The sequence below is a fragment of the Pelodiscus sinensis genome, chromosome 3, assembly GCF_052426305.1.
Source record: "Pelodiscus sinensis isolate ZL-2025 chromosome 3, ASM5242630v1, whole genome shotgun sequence".
Taxonomy (NCBI): domain Eukaryota; kingdom Metazoa; phylum Chordata; order Testudines; family Trionychidae; genus Pelodiscus; species Pelodiscus sinensis.
Window position 1 is genome coordinate 64075697 of NC_143054.1, and position 17463 is coordinate 64093159.

Sequence of the window (17463 nt, forward strand, 5' to 3'; positions counted from 1 at the left end):
AATGTTGGTCCAAGCAGCCATTTTGAAATTGTCTCAGAAACAAAGTCGAAAGAGTTGGTTAGAAACAAGACATACTGTTGCTATTCATTTTAGCGATGATCTAACTCCTTAACATGCTACTTATATTTCCTCAACACCCACTATCTCATACATTACACACAATAGTTAGTAAGAAAAGTTTTATCAGATAATGCTGCAGTCTGATCGAATTTATCGAGTCACCAGCATTTAGTTATCTCACTCTATAAGGAGGAGGGGCGGGGGAGTAGCCTTTTAAGAAGATCTAGCTGTGCATAATCATTAGGCTGTAGGTTTCATGTAAACTAGCTATGTAAGAATCTTCATATATTTAACAGTCATCAGAAATTAAAAGGAAATCATCTCATACCTCTTTAAGGTTTATGAAAATCTCAGATATAACATTTTGCCCTTCTGAGTAATCTATCCATTTTAATGGTCATCATGGTTGGCTTGTCTTGCATTAACAGCTCTTTTATAAATACTGCTGGATTTGTCACTTTACACACAATAATTGTGCCATTGTAATGTCAATCACACTGAGCTTATGACCAAAAGTCTATTTAGAACAGGTTTTGTGCTCTAGAAGCAATATAATCTAACAACCAGTAAAAAACATAGCTCAAAAAGAAAGCATGACATTAACAAGACATGCAGCTACCTCAGCTATACTCCGGCACAAATAGGTCATAGAATCACAGAATCATAGAACACTACAACTGGAAGGGACCTCGAGAGATCATTGAATCCAATCCCCTGCCCTCATAGCAGGACCCAGTGCTGTCTAGACCATCCCTGATAAATGTCTATCTAACCTGCTCTTAAATATCTCCAGAGATGAGGATTCCATACCCTCCCTAGGCAACTTATTCCAGTGTTTAACCATCCTAACAGTTAGGAAGTTTTTCTTAACATCTAACCTAAACTTCTCTTGTTTCAGTTTAAGCCCATTGCTTCTTGTCCTCTCCTCAGAGGCCAAAGAGAACAATTTTTCTCCCTCATCCTTGTAACACCCTTTTAGATACCTGAAAATCACTATCATGTCCCCTCTCAATCTTCTCTCTTCCAAACTAAACAAGCCCAATTCTTTCAGTCATCCTTCATAGGTCAGGTTCTCTAGACCTTTAATCATTCTTGTTGTTCTTCTCTGGACCTTCTCCAATTTCTTCAAATCTTTCTTGAAACGCGATGCCTAGAACTGGACACAATACTCCAGCTGAGGCCTAATCAGCACAGGGTAGAACAGAAAAGTGACTTCCCGTCTCTTGCTCACAACACTCCTGTGTAATGCATCCCAGAATCATGTCTGCTTTTTTTGCAACAGTATCACACTGTTGACTCATATTTAGCTTGTGGTCCACTATGACCCCTAGATCCCTTTCTGCCGTACTCCTTCCTAGACAGTCGCTTCCCATTCTGTATGTGTGAAACTGATTGTTCCTTCCTAAGAGGAGTACTTTCCATTTGTCCTTATTAAACTTCATCCTATTGACTTCAGACCATTTCTCTAGTTTGTCCAGATCATTTTGAATGTTTACCCTATCCTCCAAAGCAGTTGCAACCCTTCCAGTTTGGTATCATCTGCAAACTTAATAAGCATACTCTCTATGCCAATATCGAAATTGTTGATGAAGATATTGAACGGAACCAGTCCCAAAACAGACCCCTGCAAAACCCCTCTTGTTATGCCCTTCCAGCAGAATCATGAACCATTAATAACTACTCTATGAGAACGGTAATTCTTTGTGATGGAAACCCCCATCCATACTTATGAATGGACCTATGGACACAAATATACATAACTCAAAGATGCTTTGGACAAATTGTTCTATGTAACCTATCAATCTTAATGTCTTAATCTGCTGGATCTATATATCTTTTTTTGGTGTATGTATGATTCTTGTGTGTAAAGTTAGAAATATGGATCATGGAATGTTTTATGATTTTAAATGTGTAAATAGAAAGCTATCAAGGGTATTTCAAATGTCTGAGCAATCATATACAAATAGCCTTATATCCTCAAGTCTTAGCAGTGGTTGGGCTAAGGAAGTCACATGTCCACCAAAAATGGAAGGGTGGAATGTAAAAACTGAATTCCCACCCAAAGGGAATCTTTAAAAATAATAGGAAGCTAGCACGTTTGGTCTTTGGCAGTCTGGTGTGGCACACCCAAGGGATTGAACCAAAGACCCCCGGGAAAAGGAGACTTCCCTGGTTTGAAGGCTCAGGTGGGAAAGGAATAGTTTTAGGGTGTTAGAATTCAATTAAATAACTTCTTTGCAATAATAGCTAGAGAAGGGAGGTCTTAAAAACACAGTGTAAATGGAGAAAAGTAGGAAGATAGTAACATGTAAGAACCATCTAAGCTTATTTGTATGTTTATATTTTTGATTGTTATAGATGCAAATTATAATCAGTATTTAAATTGTTAGTGTGGAATCATGACGTTGAAACATACCAAACTACTCCAGTGAAATGAAATAATTTATGTGAAAAAATGTACAAAAGGCTATTATGCAGTTATATTTAGGAGATATAAATAATTTACAAATGCCTGCTTCATGTTGGAACCAAAGCTCTATCATTGCATGCATTAAATTGAATTATTTGTGCGAATTTATTCACAAAATTTCCTGAAAAGACTCAAATTATCTGAGAATTGCATTTAATATAAACTAGACTGTACCCAGTACTGACTACAATAAGCAGTTTCATAAGATCCAATATGTCTAGTGTCTCATGTTCTCTGTTGTATTTAGTACACTGTATATAAAAAAGGACATTACAAATAAAATATTATACATTAATATAAAATAACTCCAAAGAGGGCTACAAAAAGGAATGAATGAAAATCTAAAACTGTCTTGCTTTATTTGTCTGTTAAAAGGGTTTATTAAAATGGATATAACATTTTAAAAAAATTGTTCCCAAGAGGAACAAAACAAGTAGGGAGAAGACCTGGAAAATAAATCTGGCACCAAGAAAGAAAAATATTTGGGGGCTGGAGCAGGAACTAGAGAAAAGGAGATTGTCTAATAAGGATAAAGGTTTGGAGCAGACTGGGGAGAACCTGAAGAATAAGTAGATACAGGACTATGGTCGAATGAAGAGGAGCTATAGTTGAAACTGAACCTGGTAGCTTAGACATTACTAACAGAGAGAGAGAGAGAGAGAGAGAGAGAGAGAGAGAGAGAGAGAGAGAGAAAACTCTAGTGGTAGAGAGAAAATAAGTGCGTACTTTCTTGGTATAAACACTGACTATTCCTATGTTGGCAGGCAGAAACCAATTGTACATACCTATAAACCACCTTCTGTTGAAGGAAAGTCCTCATGAGGTTGGAATCCCAGGCAAGGCATGGGTTGTGACAAAGACAGGGTTAATACATGGGTATGTTATATGTTTCATTTGTAAGGCTGTATCTACACAACAGCGTTATAAAAATATCTGATGTTGTTTCGAAATAATGAAGAGTGTGTCTACACAACAAGCCATTATTTCTTACTTTGCCTTCTGTAACCCTCATTTTACAAGGAGTAAGGGAAGTCGAAGGAAGAGTGTTCTTCCTTCAACTTCCTGCTGTGTAGACAGCGCCAAAAACCAAATTAAGCTATTTCTACTTCAGCTATTCAATTGACATAGCTGAAGTTGTGTAGCTTAATTTAACTTTTGCCCTGCTGTGTAGATGTGCCCTAACAGAATATGAGCTGATGTAATAACCCTACCTCATGGCTCATTGTTTTAAAATGTATTAAATAATGACAATTAAGTACTTACAGGTGTGTGTATTTTATTATATAAATAAATATATATATATTATAAGATTGATCTTACAAAGTGAGCTTTCCAAGGATAGGTCTACACTTTGGGGGAAGCTTGGCTTAAAGTGGGCAATTCCAGCTAAATAAATAACATAGCTGGAGTCCAAGTACCTTAAATGAGCTAGGGCGCCATATTCATTGTGGGAGGTCAATGGGAGAAACACTCTCATCGACCTCCCTTACTTCTTCTGGCAGTGAAGAGTACCAGCATTTACGGGGGCACCCTCAGCATTCGATTTAGCATGTCCCCATTAGACCCGCTAAATCAACATCAGAAGATTGACTTCCACGGCAACGACCTTCCCAGTAATATAGATGTGCCCTTAGGTAATGAATCAGTCACATAATATGGTACAGTAGTAAGACCAAGCTTTTACTTTGAAATGTATATTCCTTATAACTTATAAGTGCTAACGAGATTGATTGATTTATCAGCTGGCCCTATTTACCTAGTATAAATGCAGAATTAAATTCCCCCCATATCAGTTTTTACTGCAATACTATTGTCATGGGTTTTGTAGTAATAGGTTTTTTGGCAATCTCATTATAGTTAGAGAAAAATAACTCACCAACAATCATGTTTTTTTAATAAGCATATTCACAATATTGGCTCCTCCATTGCAAATAAGGCAATTGATACTATTGTTTTGTGGCTTAGTGTTAGCTCCTTTTCTCTCTAATTGTCTCCTGAGAATATTATGTAAGAATTATAAATTATTAAACTATAAAGCTCCAAAACTTGAATACCAATTTGACCTTCTCGTGGATTCCAGCTGAGGCAAGAAGAACTGCAGACCAAGAGGATAGTTACTCCTCAAACGCTTTAAAAATATGCAGTGGCACTATTATTATTGCCTAATAATCCATAGTCTTTTTCTTCTCTTGAAAGAATTAGAAGTTAGAGTGTAAAGATAAAATTTAGTCTTAGTCTACGTAGCAGTGTGAGTATGATTCTACTAGAAAACAGTTACGCAAAAATAGTTTCTGGGGTTCTTTTTCTTAATCTCCCACTGATAACTATATCAAAATGTTTAAGTTGTGCATTTGTTCCTGTAGCAGTCTTACAACTTTTTGGCACTATCCAAAATGGCTGCCTTCCTCTATTACTGTCAATGAGACTGAAGCTAGACTGCCCTCAACAAAGATGGTCTTTGTTTACTTAACGTCTTTGAACACAGAAGTGAGACTTATCTTAAAAATGGCTGCTTATACTTGTCACAGGCAGGAGACAGCGAAATGTGCATAAGTATCAGTGGAATCATGGGATCAGAGACTGATTGACAGAGGACCAGGAAAATACTATGTGGTGTGGGAAGGCAAATGCCATAATTTTTGAATTCTTGCAAATGTTGAGTGAAATTTGAAGTCATTGCCAATTATTAAGTTTAACTAGCTGAAAGCTTTAATAAGAAAATTTTAGCACAATACATTAGCACTTTAATCAAGTCTAAAGCAGATAGATCAGTGTAGTATAATAATCAGTTACCCTGTTCTGGGGTTCAAGTTGAGGTAGACTGTTCCTATCATCTGATCCATGCTGCCACAATTTGGTGTAAATCATGCATTGTTCCATTCCCATTAAATACATATCTTTATACCTTGTCTTGTAACATCAGGCAGTCATAAATTATTAAAACTGTCTTATCTATAAATACTCTACTCTGAATATATTTTCATACACACTAACCCCAAATCCTTTTAATTGATACACTTTTTAGTTAGCCTGCTAAAACTCTGATTGGTACCTTCTGATCTATTGTCTTCTAGCCATTACTATCCTCCTCTTTACTCAATCCAGCTGCCTTATAATTTCTGTCATGTATTTAATGATTTCTTGTAACAGTTGTCATAGTCTTACGTATCTGCTTCTTGCAGCCTTGGAGTTACTGTTTCAGTAACTCTGAGTCATTATCCATCCTCCTGATCCTTATCTGTCAGCTGTCTGACTTTGCCAAAATCTGTACAGATCAACTTAATTCTGGCATTTCCTAAATTGTGTGTGCTTGAGTTTGCAACCATAATAATGCTCTTTTAATGCAGGTTCTTGTGTGTAATATGTATATGTGCTTTGTGTGTACATATAAAGTAAGAAATTAACAATACATATACCTGACATCACCGTGCTTATTTTATTTGTAGGCTACTGTTCCGTTACCTTTTTTCTCCATCTGTTTTGTCGTCTTAAATTGTAAATTATTTGGACAGGAACCTATTTCATTTTTATTTTGAATCAATAATCCAACCTTATTCTGAACAGATAGACACCATCACTTTGAATGACAGTATGAAAAGTATAGTCAGCTTTCCTGAGAAATACATCTACCAATATGTCAAGTTAAATAATGTCTGCTTCTGGAATGCTATAGGCCACTAGAGAATATTGCCTGGGTGTCATACAGTTAGCATTCTACTGGCTAATAAGTGTTGGATTCCCGCTATGCATTTTGTGAGAAATTCTGTGAGTGGTATTGGGGCGTAAGAGGCTTATGATCACTTCAGAATTACATAAGTGTTTTGCAGTGCATTTTGCAGAGTTCCTGGTATCCATTCCCACAATTTGAAGATGTGGAACACGTGTGAGAGTTGACAGTAGTGTGTAACTAGCATCTAATTCATACTAGCACAAAGACTTCAAAGAACACCTTTGTGTCTCCAAAAAACACCTATTATCTCACAACTTTCAAAAAATCTTAAAGTTTGTTTGGAGGCATAAATAAGTGAAAAAATATAATGCTTACCTTTGAAGTAATTATAAAGCTTGGTTTTTCAAGCAATGATCCATTGTCACTGTAAACAAAAGAGAAATGTAATTACTTTCTAAATGATTCTCAAAGCTATTGAAACCGCAGGTGTTAGCACATTTTGTATAGACACAGACATTTTTCACAAAAGCATACTCTAGCTGTTATCAAAATCAATTATGCTGCAATAAGACTATATGGATGCTTTTTTAATATCATGTGATCACTTGAAAGAGTAAATATGCATTGGTAAAAGTTAACCAGTTTGCCACACTAACTGGTCTGGAATGTTTTATTTTGAGTGGTGCAAACTAAGCATGAAGTACTTTGAAATGCTATTGATTTTGTAAAGTTTGGATATGTTTTCCTTTATTCAGTACAAATATAAGACGAATTTTATAAAATATAGCATCCTATCTGGTGTTTTAGGGAAATGGGATTGAAGCATTGAAACAAAAGCCTTTTGTTTACACTTAAAGGAGCTTATTTGTTAAATAAAATGTCTCAAACCTATTCCCCCCCCCCCCAATACTTTTATCTATATTTACATGGTTCTGCTCTAGGGCAGTTTTGTAAAATACCTGGCTTGGTAATTCAGGGCCTGCTCTAAAGATTACTATACTTACAAGGGGTGTACACTGATGGCTTGTCAGACAAGTCCTTGAAGAATGGTGGCTGTGGTGACTTTTGTCCAGTGGCTTCATGGAGAGAGTACAGAAAGGAGCATTTAGTTTGGGATAAACCAGCTCAAATTATATGGCTGAAATGAACGCTGTTCTCATGGCACTGCAAGAAACAAACAGAGGAGATATAGATCTGGATGTTATGTTTGTAGACTGGCAGATGACAATCCTCAGTTCCTTTAGAAAAAAACAAAATGCTGTCCACAATGCAATTGTATAAGGGGTCTCAGCAGATCAGAGAACAAGGCAGTGAATTCAGTGGATTCCATCACATGTTAATATATATGGAAGTGATGTACTTCATGATCTAGCCAAAGTTGGAAGGTCAGAAACTCAGACAGGAATTACTATGGTCACAGTAATCGATGCTGTATCAAGGAAAACATTAGCTGAAATAAACAGCTGAATAAAAAAAGATTCACTGAATGATATGAAACGAACTTGGACAATGATATCCACTATCATGAGACTGTGGACAGAGTACCATACAGGAATAAAAATCAACAGAGATGTGTTCACAGTTTAACCCCCTCCACAAAATGTTATGGAAGCAGGCTTTAACACCACCCCATGATTTTGGATGTAACATTGTAAGGAAAGTGATGCTCTTCAAATTTGACACCGTGGATCAAGCCCTTACAAAGGCCTCAGTAAAAGTCACCAAATACATTCTTGAACTTTATGGGCCTGTTAAGATTCTTATAAACAAGATGTCTTTCTATTGATTTCAGTGCGGTATAAGACAGACCCTAAGTGCTTCCCACCTCACAAAATATGAATCTAATATGAATTTAATTACAAATATCAGTTTGTAATTAAATCTGAGGCTGATACCTCTCTCAGGGTATGTCTACACTAGCCCCCTAGATCGATCTAGAGAGGCTATGAGGGAGACTGAAATTGCAAATAAAGCGCGGGATTTAAATATCCCACGCTTGAGTTGCATGTTCCCGGCCGGTCGCCATTTTAGAAATTGACTAGCCTGAAGTAACTGCCTGCGTCTACACACGGCAGTGAAACGGGATTCCAAAATAAAGCCCTAAGTCGAATTAGCTGGTAAGCCTCATTCCAGGAGGAATACCAGCTAATTCGATTTAGGGCTTTATTTTGGAATCCCGTTTCACTGCAGTGTGTAGACGCGGGCAGTTACTTCGGGCTAGTCAATTTCTAAAATGGCGACCGGCCAGGAACATACAAATCAAGCGTGGGATATTTAATTCCCGTGCTTTATTTGCAATTTCGGTTGCCCTCATTAGCCTCCCTATATGGATCTAGGGGGCTAGTGGAGACATACCCTCAGTTCACTTCCTGTGCAATAGGAAAATGGTGGTTCACTGTCAAGTTGATAGGACAGATCAAGGGGAGCCCCACAGGGATCAGCTCTGGGTCTGGGTCTGTTCAATATCTTCAACAATTATTTAGATAATGGCATACAGAATATATTTATAAAGTTTGCAGGTGATACCAAGCTGTGAGGGGTTGCAAGTGCTTTGGAGAACAGAATTATAATTCAACATGATCTGGACAAACTGGAGAAATGTTCTGAGGTAAATCAAATGAAATTCAATAAGGGCAAGTGTAAAGTACTCCACTGAGGAAGGAACAATGAGTTGCGCACATACAAAACGAAAAATGACAGCTGAAGAAGGAGCACTGTGGAACAAGATCTGGGGGTCTAAGTGGATCACAAGCTAAATATAGGACAATAGTGTGATACTGTTACAAAAAAGCAAACATCATTCTAGGATGTATTAGCAGGAGTGCTGTAAGAAAAACACAAAAAATAATTATTCCGCTCTACTCCATGCTGATTACAGAATTGGAGTATCATGTCCAGTTCTGGGTGCCACATTTCAGGAAAGATGTTGACAAATTGGATAAAATCCACAGAAGAGCAAGAAAATGCTTAAAGATCTAGAAAACATGACTTATGAAGGAAGATTGAAAAAAACTGACTTGTTTAGTGTAGAGAAGAGGAGATTGAGAAGGGTTATAAGTTTTAAAGGAGGAGGGAAAAAATGTTCTTCAATTTGAAGATAGGATAAGAAATGGTGGGTTTAAATTTCAGCTACAAAGATTTAGTTTGGACATTAGGGCTATGTCTACACTGCAACGTTATTTCCAAAATAACATAATCCAGATCCACACAGCAAGCAGTTATTTTGACTTAATGTCAAAATAATGTCTAGCTGGAGGACTTCTTACTCCAACTCCTGTAATTTTCATCTTACAAGGAGTAAGGGAAGTCAGAGGAAGAGTGCTCTAACTCAGACTTCCTGCTGTGTAGGTAGTCCAAAAGACAAAATAAGCTATTTTGACTTAAGCTATGCAATTGACTTAGCTCAGTTGCGTAGCTTATTTCGGCTTTAGTCCTGCTGTGTAGATGACCCATAGGAAAAGCTTCCTAACTGTCAGGGTGGCTAAGCAGTAGAATAAGTTGCCTAGGGAGGCTGTGGAATCTCCATCATTAGAGATTTTTAAGAGCAAATTAGATGAGCATCTGTCAAAGATAGTCCAGATTGTGTTTGGTCCTTCCATGAGTGCAGGGGACTGGACTTAATGACCTTTTGAGGTCCTTTCTAGACCCATGAGACAATGAATATCAGTAACTGTCTGTCATTCCTACTTAGACACAATTACAGACATAGTGGAGACACCATCAAGGTGCACTGTGATCGTCAGCAACAAACTGGTTGACGGGGTCCACAAGACCACCTAGACAGGTCTATTCAGAAAGCATTTTAAGAGAAGAGCCTATAACTTTGGAGCTTATTTTCACTGGATTTGAAATGAAGCCACTGGATTTGAAATGAAGCTGTGGAATAGATACAGAATTCAGCTCTTAGGGCTTGTCTACATAAAGAAGAGATTCCAGAATAAGATAGGATGAGAATTTAAAGCTGTTCCAGAATATCTTCCCAGGTTGACAGCCTTATTCCAGAATAAATGTGCTACAGCAAACAGTTCCTCTTATTCTGGAATAAGAATGTCCACATAGGGAGCTATTCTGGAGTAGCTTTTTTGGTCATCAGAATGGCTAGTCTGGGTCAGATCAATGTTCCATCTAGCTCAGTATCCTGTCTTCCAACAGTGGCCAATGTAAAATGCTTCAGAGAAAATTACAGAACAGGACAATTAGTAAGTGATTAATCTTCTGTCCCAACATCTGGCAGTCAGAGGTGTAGGAACACCCAGAGAATGGGAGTTGCATCCTTGACCATCTTGGCTAATAGCCATTGATGGACCTGTCCTTTGTCAACTTATTTAATTCGTTTTTGAACACAGTTACAGTTATGGCCTTCATGTCATCCCTGACAATGAGTTCAACAGGTTGACTGTGCTTTGTAAAAGTGCTTCCTTATATTTGTTTTAATTCTGTTCCCTCTTAATTTAATTGGGTGATAAGGAGGAGACATTTTCACCATGTAGAAAGGCCCCATCTCAAACTCCTCAGGGCCTTAGTTAGATGTTCCAAATATGGGAGGGGAGGGAAATGGAGGATAATCCCTGTACAGGAGAACATCTCTGAGGCTACGTCTAGACTGTGGTGCTATTTTGGGATACCAGAGGTATCCTGAAACAGCTATTCCACATCTTTTAAACAAGTCTTTTATATCAAAATAGATTTTGAAATAACGGGAATGCTATTCAGCTGTCCCTGTAACACTCATTCCACCAGGGTTGAGGGACATTTTGGAATAGCACTCTATTTCAAAATTAGATCAAAATAAGATATGCAATTTGTGTAGCTCAAATTGAGTATGTTATTTTAACCTGTGGGTGCAGTGTAGATGCACCTGGTGGGCTCGTCTACACTGGCCCCTTTTCCGGAAGGGGCATGTTAATTTCACCTATCGTAGTAGGGAAATCTGCGGGGGATTTAAATATCCCCCGCGGCATTTAAATAAAAATGTCCGCCGCTTTTTTCCGGCTTTTAAAAAAGCCGGGAAAGAGCGTCTGCACTGGCCCCGATCCTCCGGAAAAAGCGCCCTTTTCCGGAGGCTCTTATTCCTACTTCGAAGGAAGTATTGATTCTGGACACTGGGCTGTATCACCCACAGCAAAGGGCAAGTATAGGGACTCAGGCTGGGGGAAATATAGATGTAAGACACATGCCTCATTTCTATTCCCCAGTGGAGATAGTCACACTCACCCCACACAGGCTGGGGGTTTACTTCTGCCCATCCCTGTCAGTTAGGTCACTCAGGAATGGTTAGATTTGGGTTCACTTATTTGCATCTTTCCCTCTGGTGACACACCAAACATGACACATACAGCAGGTAACATCTCCAGTGCCAGTCTGCCAAGTTGATTGTTTCCTGTAGATGACAGGTATCTAACCATGTCTGCAAGGAAACTCAAGCAAGCCACTGTTTTCTAAAGGCTCTCCCAAAATAATCATAAGGCTTTGGGCTCCCCTTGCCCGAACCTCTAAACCCCTCATCCTAAGCTGTTCCAGGCTATCCTTCCTTCCAGGGTGCTTGTAAGTGTCTCTAAAACATTGGTCCCCACTAAGTTTCCCCGGAATTTCTCACAAATAATAAATGTAGCCGACAGTTCTTCTTCAGGAACTCCACAAATGTGTGCACTTACAGTATTTCCTCACACTGGTTTGCACAAAGCAAACTTTTCTCATGATGGGTGCCTGAATTTATGCAATTATATGCCCATTTGCAAGCTAACATTTCTTTGCCTTTGTTAGAGGACCTTGGGAGGTACATGAATGTAGCAGGTGGCTGAGACTGTTATGAAAAGCAGAAGGAAGAATAGGGAAGCGACTCCCTTTCCTTCCTTTTCCCAGTGTCACTGACTCCAAGTGCTGTGTGAAGCCTGAATTTCCTGGAATTATATGCAGAGCTCATTGTCTTCTGTGAGAATGAGATGTGTGTCAGTCGGAAATGACAGGATTGCCTGAAGCTAAGCCTTAGAGGAAGGATTATGACCTGCTCCCCCCACTTCCGCTAACGGAGAAAGTTGAATAACTGCATATAGAGTGAGTCAAAACTCAGGATTTCCATTCTAGGAGCTAAATGGTCCTTTCAAACTGTTTGTTACAATTTGGAACCAAATCAAATATTTTCAATATTTTTCACCAGATTTTTTTTAAATCGGGTTTTTAATTATAAAATTCTGAAATAAAATGCTCTAAATCAAAAAGGTTCTTTTCATTTAGAAATATTGTTTCTTCTATGAATGGTTGACATTTTTCTACATGTTTAGATGAAAATGTTCTGACCAGCTGTACTTCTATAATGGATCCAGTGCAATAGCTCCAAATATCATGCTGTTTGGGAGATACATTTACGTAGGCTCATTTGTGACTATTATTTTTCTCAGTGGAACTGAATAGCTGGAGAAAGGTTTCTCTCAGAATGTTAGAGGAACTTTCTGAGCTATGTGCTTAGTCTGCTGACCAAAGATTTTCCCAGTATTTCCCCGTCTGTCTGTATCTGTCTGTTGTCTCTTGTCTCATATATAGATTGTAAGATCTTTGGGGAAAGGCACCATCTTTTTATTCTGTGTTGGTACAGGAGCTATCACAATGGTGCATGACTGGGACTCCAAGGCGCTACTACAATACAAATACAAATCATAATAGCCCCCCTCTCTAATACTCTGTTTTTTGCTGGTGTGTCCACGTGTATATATGCTTAAAGTTTGCTGAGAACAGAGTCTCCTTCCCCACGCAGCTAGAAATTATGGTCAATGTTTCCCCTACGTATAAAATACAAATGGGTTTCTACTGCTATGCTTTTACCACCATGTGCCTTGTTATGGCTCTGTAATTCTGAACAGCCCGCCTTTCACTGAAGAGAACACAGATGAGAATTGTAATTGAGATCAGCTTTTGGATGGAGGGAGGGACTGTGACTGATACTGCAGAGTTCAAGCAGCACATCCAAGAAATGCATACTTAGGAAACACCCAACTGTAGTTTGGGCTAGAGCGTAATGTATTGATGCTAGGGTCAGTGCTATGTGCTACACTGTTCAGCTGGCTTTTCAGATGTGCTGTGTCACTGTGTAGGTGGCATGACTCAGTCAATAAACTAAACCATTCACTTGCAAGGAGCAATACACTGCATAGCACAGAATGCAACTTTTCTCCTTCATTGGGAGCTGATTCTAATCAGGGATAAAATGATCTCTGCATAAAAGGCAATCAGCTGATCACAACCAGCCTGCATGGAGTGGAGGATCAGCTGAACCCCAAACACACCCCTTCTTCCTATGACCACACAAAAGGCTCTTCATGTGGGAAGAAGTCCAACCATGTGTAGGAAGAGTAGAATGGGAGCATCCCTCTTACATTCCAGGGGAAATCCAAGCAAAAGGTAATATAGCCCCAGAGGTGATTTTTGTAAGGAGCATCTGTACGAGACCCTCCTTTAAAGGGGTTTCCCAGAGCCACCACCTGCATGGGGTTCTTGTAGCCAGACAGCCCCCCCCCACCACATCAATCTTGCTTGCCCCTCTGAGGTGCCTGAATACAGGGCAGAGATGGAGCAATAAAAAATCAGCATAGCCATTAAGCTTTGATCTGCTTTGATGCGAGATCAGGATATGTGGGTTTCTCTGACCCTGAGTAAGCTGAAAACATAGATATGAGGCGAGAATGATTAAGGCAATAAGCTGAGCTCGAGGCTGCAAGAACTGCCTCGGCTGGCACCCATGTTGATACGATCACACACAGTCGTCCCTGGGAGCGGAATCTCCCACTGAGAAAAGAATCTCCAGTACTTCCAATTTAGTTATCTCTCTTACAAGTGTAAATTAAGTTCACAACTCCCTTGTAAGAACTGGTGTCACAAAAGACTGACCAGCACCATTTGGCATCACAGATAAGAAAGAGAAATACATGACCCCATGGGTATAAAGATGGGTCCAGCAGCACACTCACTTTGAATGTCAATCTACCATTTACCTGCTGGTTGGGTTAGGTGTTTGACCTCCCGAGGTTCCACGGGGACGACCACCTCGTATTTTCGTCTTTCCGAGGAATTAAGGGACCGATCCTGGCCTGACACGCTGGGACCGAGTGACGCAGAAGGGGGTAAAAATTGTACCCGTATGTGTCCTTTTGTTTTAGTGCATGCATAGAATAGAGCTCTTTAAAGATTAAGCTGTCACTTGGTACCATTACTTTCTATCTTCCTTTTTCCTATGTAACCATAAGATCTGTATTTGCTAGCAGTTAAGAAATAGAGCAATAGCCATTGTAACCATATGATTTATAAGCTTCCTTAATAAACCTGTAACTGTTTAAGCTTTAACCTGACTCCTTCAGTTGCTATAACAGAACCAAGCACAATTTAAAAGAACTTCAGCCAGTCATAAGGGACAGGTATAGGAAGAGCTTGGGCATTTGGATCGTGTCACTCCCAGGTGACAGATCTGTTGGGGCATCTCTCAGTCTTCCCTAGACTGCCCGCAGCGAAAGGATCCTGTATCCTAGCAGCTGAAATCTGAGATGTAAAAAGCTCTTCCTATAAACTCGGGGCGTCTGTCAGCCTATTGGCTGCCCTCTGCGATGGGACCCCGATCCTACCAGTAAAGTCACAGACGTTAAACTCTTTTCAGGGCACCCTCCAGCCTCCTAGGCTGCCCTCTGCGATGAGACCTTGCGTCTCAGCAGTTGAAGACTTGGGTGTAACACACACGCACACACTGCCCTGACCATCGGCTGACAGTTCCCCAGCTCCATGGCTTCAGGGGCTAGGAGTTTTGCTTGGATGTTCATATGTCTCCGGAGGATTACTGAGCAGAGATCAGGAGAACTGTGGGATTTCAAAATGCTGCTTATCTTTTTTGCATAGAACAATGATGGGCAATAGACCTCTGCTCCAATGGAGTCCAGAGGAAACACAATGAAGTGCTTGGTGACAATGAAATATTCAGGGGAGGGGCCCTAATCCCACACTGTAGTGGAAATCGTTAGAATCACAAATGTTCTGCCTTAACCCATTTATTTGATGTTTACTTTCTATGGGCATTCACAGAGTCACATTTTAGACATATAAATGCCCTGGGAAATTTAATTTTAAGCTTGGGTATTCACACTAGAAGTGGTACATTTTATATGGGATAGAACACTGCTTGAATTCCCAAAATCCCTAGCCAAATCTTGGATACAGAAACAATTAAATGAGACAGGCGGGTACACCCTTTCCAACTAAGATTCATATGAACACATAATTATTTTGTGCCAGTATCTGCAGTTGTGACACTGTAGATCAGAAACTGTAATGTATTTGCTGTAATTTAGATGTATTGGACACTTCTCGACACAGCAAAGGGATGGGTTTCATAAAACCCTTCTCAAAACCCCTGGCTGGAGGCAATTAAAAGAGACAGGCAAGCATCTGACAATGACCTTTGCAATGAGGAGTGCACATGCAATTCTCAGCGTGAATGTGATTAGCGAAAATTAAACTTTGCATCTACCTAATAAATATTACAGGAAACTCATTTCTAGAAATGATGCCCCAGAGAGACTTGTCTTGTCAGGAAAAAAAGTTAAATTAACATTTGATAACTTTCCCTGAACGATGAAAAACACTAGGGGCAGCTTCTAGCCCAGCTTCTGATTGTAAGAGTTCTGCTCATCCAATTGTGACATTTTGGGGCTCACGCAGACCAGGAAGGAGGTCTGCCATTACATGTCTTGCAACCCTGGATGCCTTAATGACATAGAGCTATGGCTCAGAGCTCTGATGCCAGTAGCAAGCTTCTAAACATAAAGGAACCCACCTGGAAACCACCAACATAGTTATTTCTTGCAGGATGACACAAATAGCCTTCCCAGTCCTGAGTTTACCCAGATCCATCTACCCCCAGTTCTTAACTACCAGAAACTTAGACTTTTCCCCTCTGGTTCATCACCCCCAAAGGAGTGAAACCCACCCTCCACTATCAGTCCTTTTGCGCCCACAGATACCACATAGCTTGCACAACAGAGACCTGGTTGGCCTAAAAATAAACAAAAAGCTTAATAAAAGAATCACAGGTTCGAAGATGAAATAGGCAAGAACAGCAAACACATAGAAATTGCACAGAAAATAAACATAAAGATGCTATCTCAGGCTTTGCACTTACACATTAACTAAATTCCCTTTTCTAACACAGGGTATGTCTACACTACAAAGTTAGTTCGAACTAACGTACGTTAGTTCAAACTAACTTTCATAGGCGCTACACTAGCGCTCCGTTAGTTCGAATTTAATTCGAACTAACGGAGCGCTTAGTTCGAACTAGGTAATCCTCATTCCATGAGGATTAAACCTAGTTCGAATTTACTAGTTCGAATTAAGGGCTGTGTAGACCCTTAATTCGAACTAGTGGGAGGCTAGCCCTCCTCAGCTTTCCCTGGTGGCCACTCTGGCCAACACCAGGGAAACTCTTCTGCCCCTCTCCCGGCCCCGGACCCCTTAAAGGGGCACGGGCTGGCTACGGTGCCCATGCCAGGTGCAAGCCTGCCAGCACCCAGCCAGCACACCCTGCACCTGGCACGGATCGAGCCACCCACCCGATGCCCCCCAGCCCTCCCCCTCTTCCCGGGACCAGGCTGGCGGCTCCCAGGAGCTTGCCCAGGACCGCAAGAGGTGGACACCCGCCTGGGCTAGTGCAGACATCGTGGACGTCGTCCACGATCTCCGCACTAGGCACAGGAAAGTGGCCGTCTAAGGCAGGAGAGCTGCCAGCCTGGCCACCCAGGAGCAGGTGTGCAAGAGAATCAAGGGGGTCCAGTGAGACCCCCGACCCTGAGCTTACAATGGCCGTCCTGGGTCAGAGCAAAGGTCCATCTAGCCCACTAGCCTGTCTGCCGACAGCGGCCAACCCTAGGGACCTTGGAAGGGATGGACCGAAGACAGTGACCAAGCCATTTGTCTCGTGCCATCCCTCTCCAGCCTTCCACAAACTTCGGGCAGGGACACCACTTCTACCCCCTGGCTAATACCACTCCATGGACCCAACCTCCATGACTTGATCTCACTTCCCTTTAAACTCTGTTCTAGTTCTAGACTTCACAGCCTCCTGCAGCAAGGAGTTCCACAGGCTGACTCTTTGCTTTGTGAAGAACAACTTTCTGTTACTAGTTTGAAGCCTGCTACCCATTCCTTTCCTTTGGTGTCCTCTAGTCCTTCTTTATGGGAACTAATGAAGAACTTTTCTGTATGCACCCTCTCCACCCAACTCCTGCTT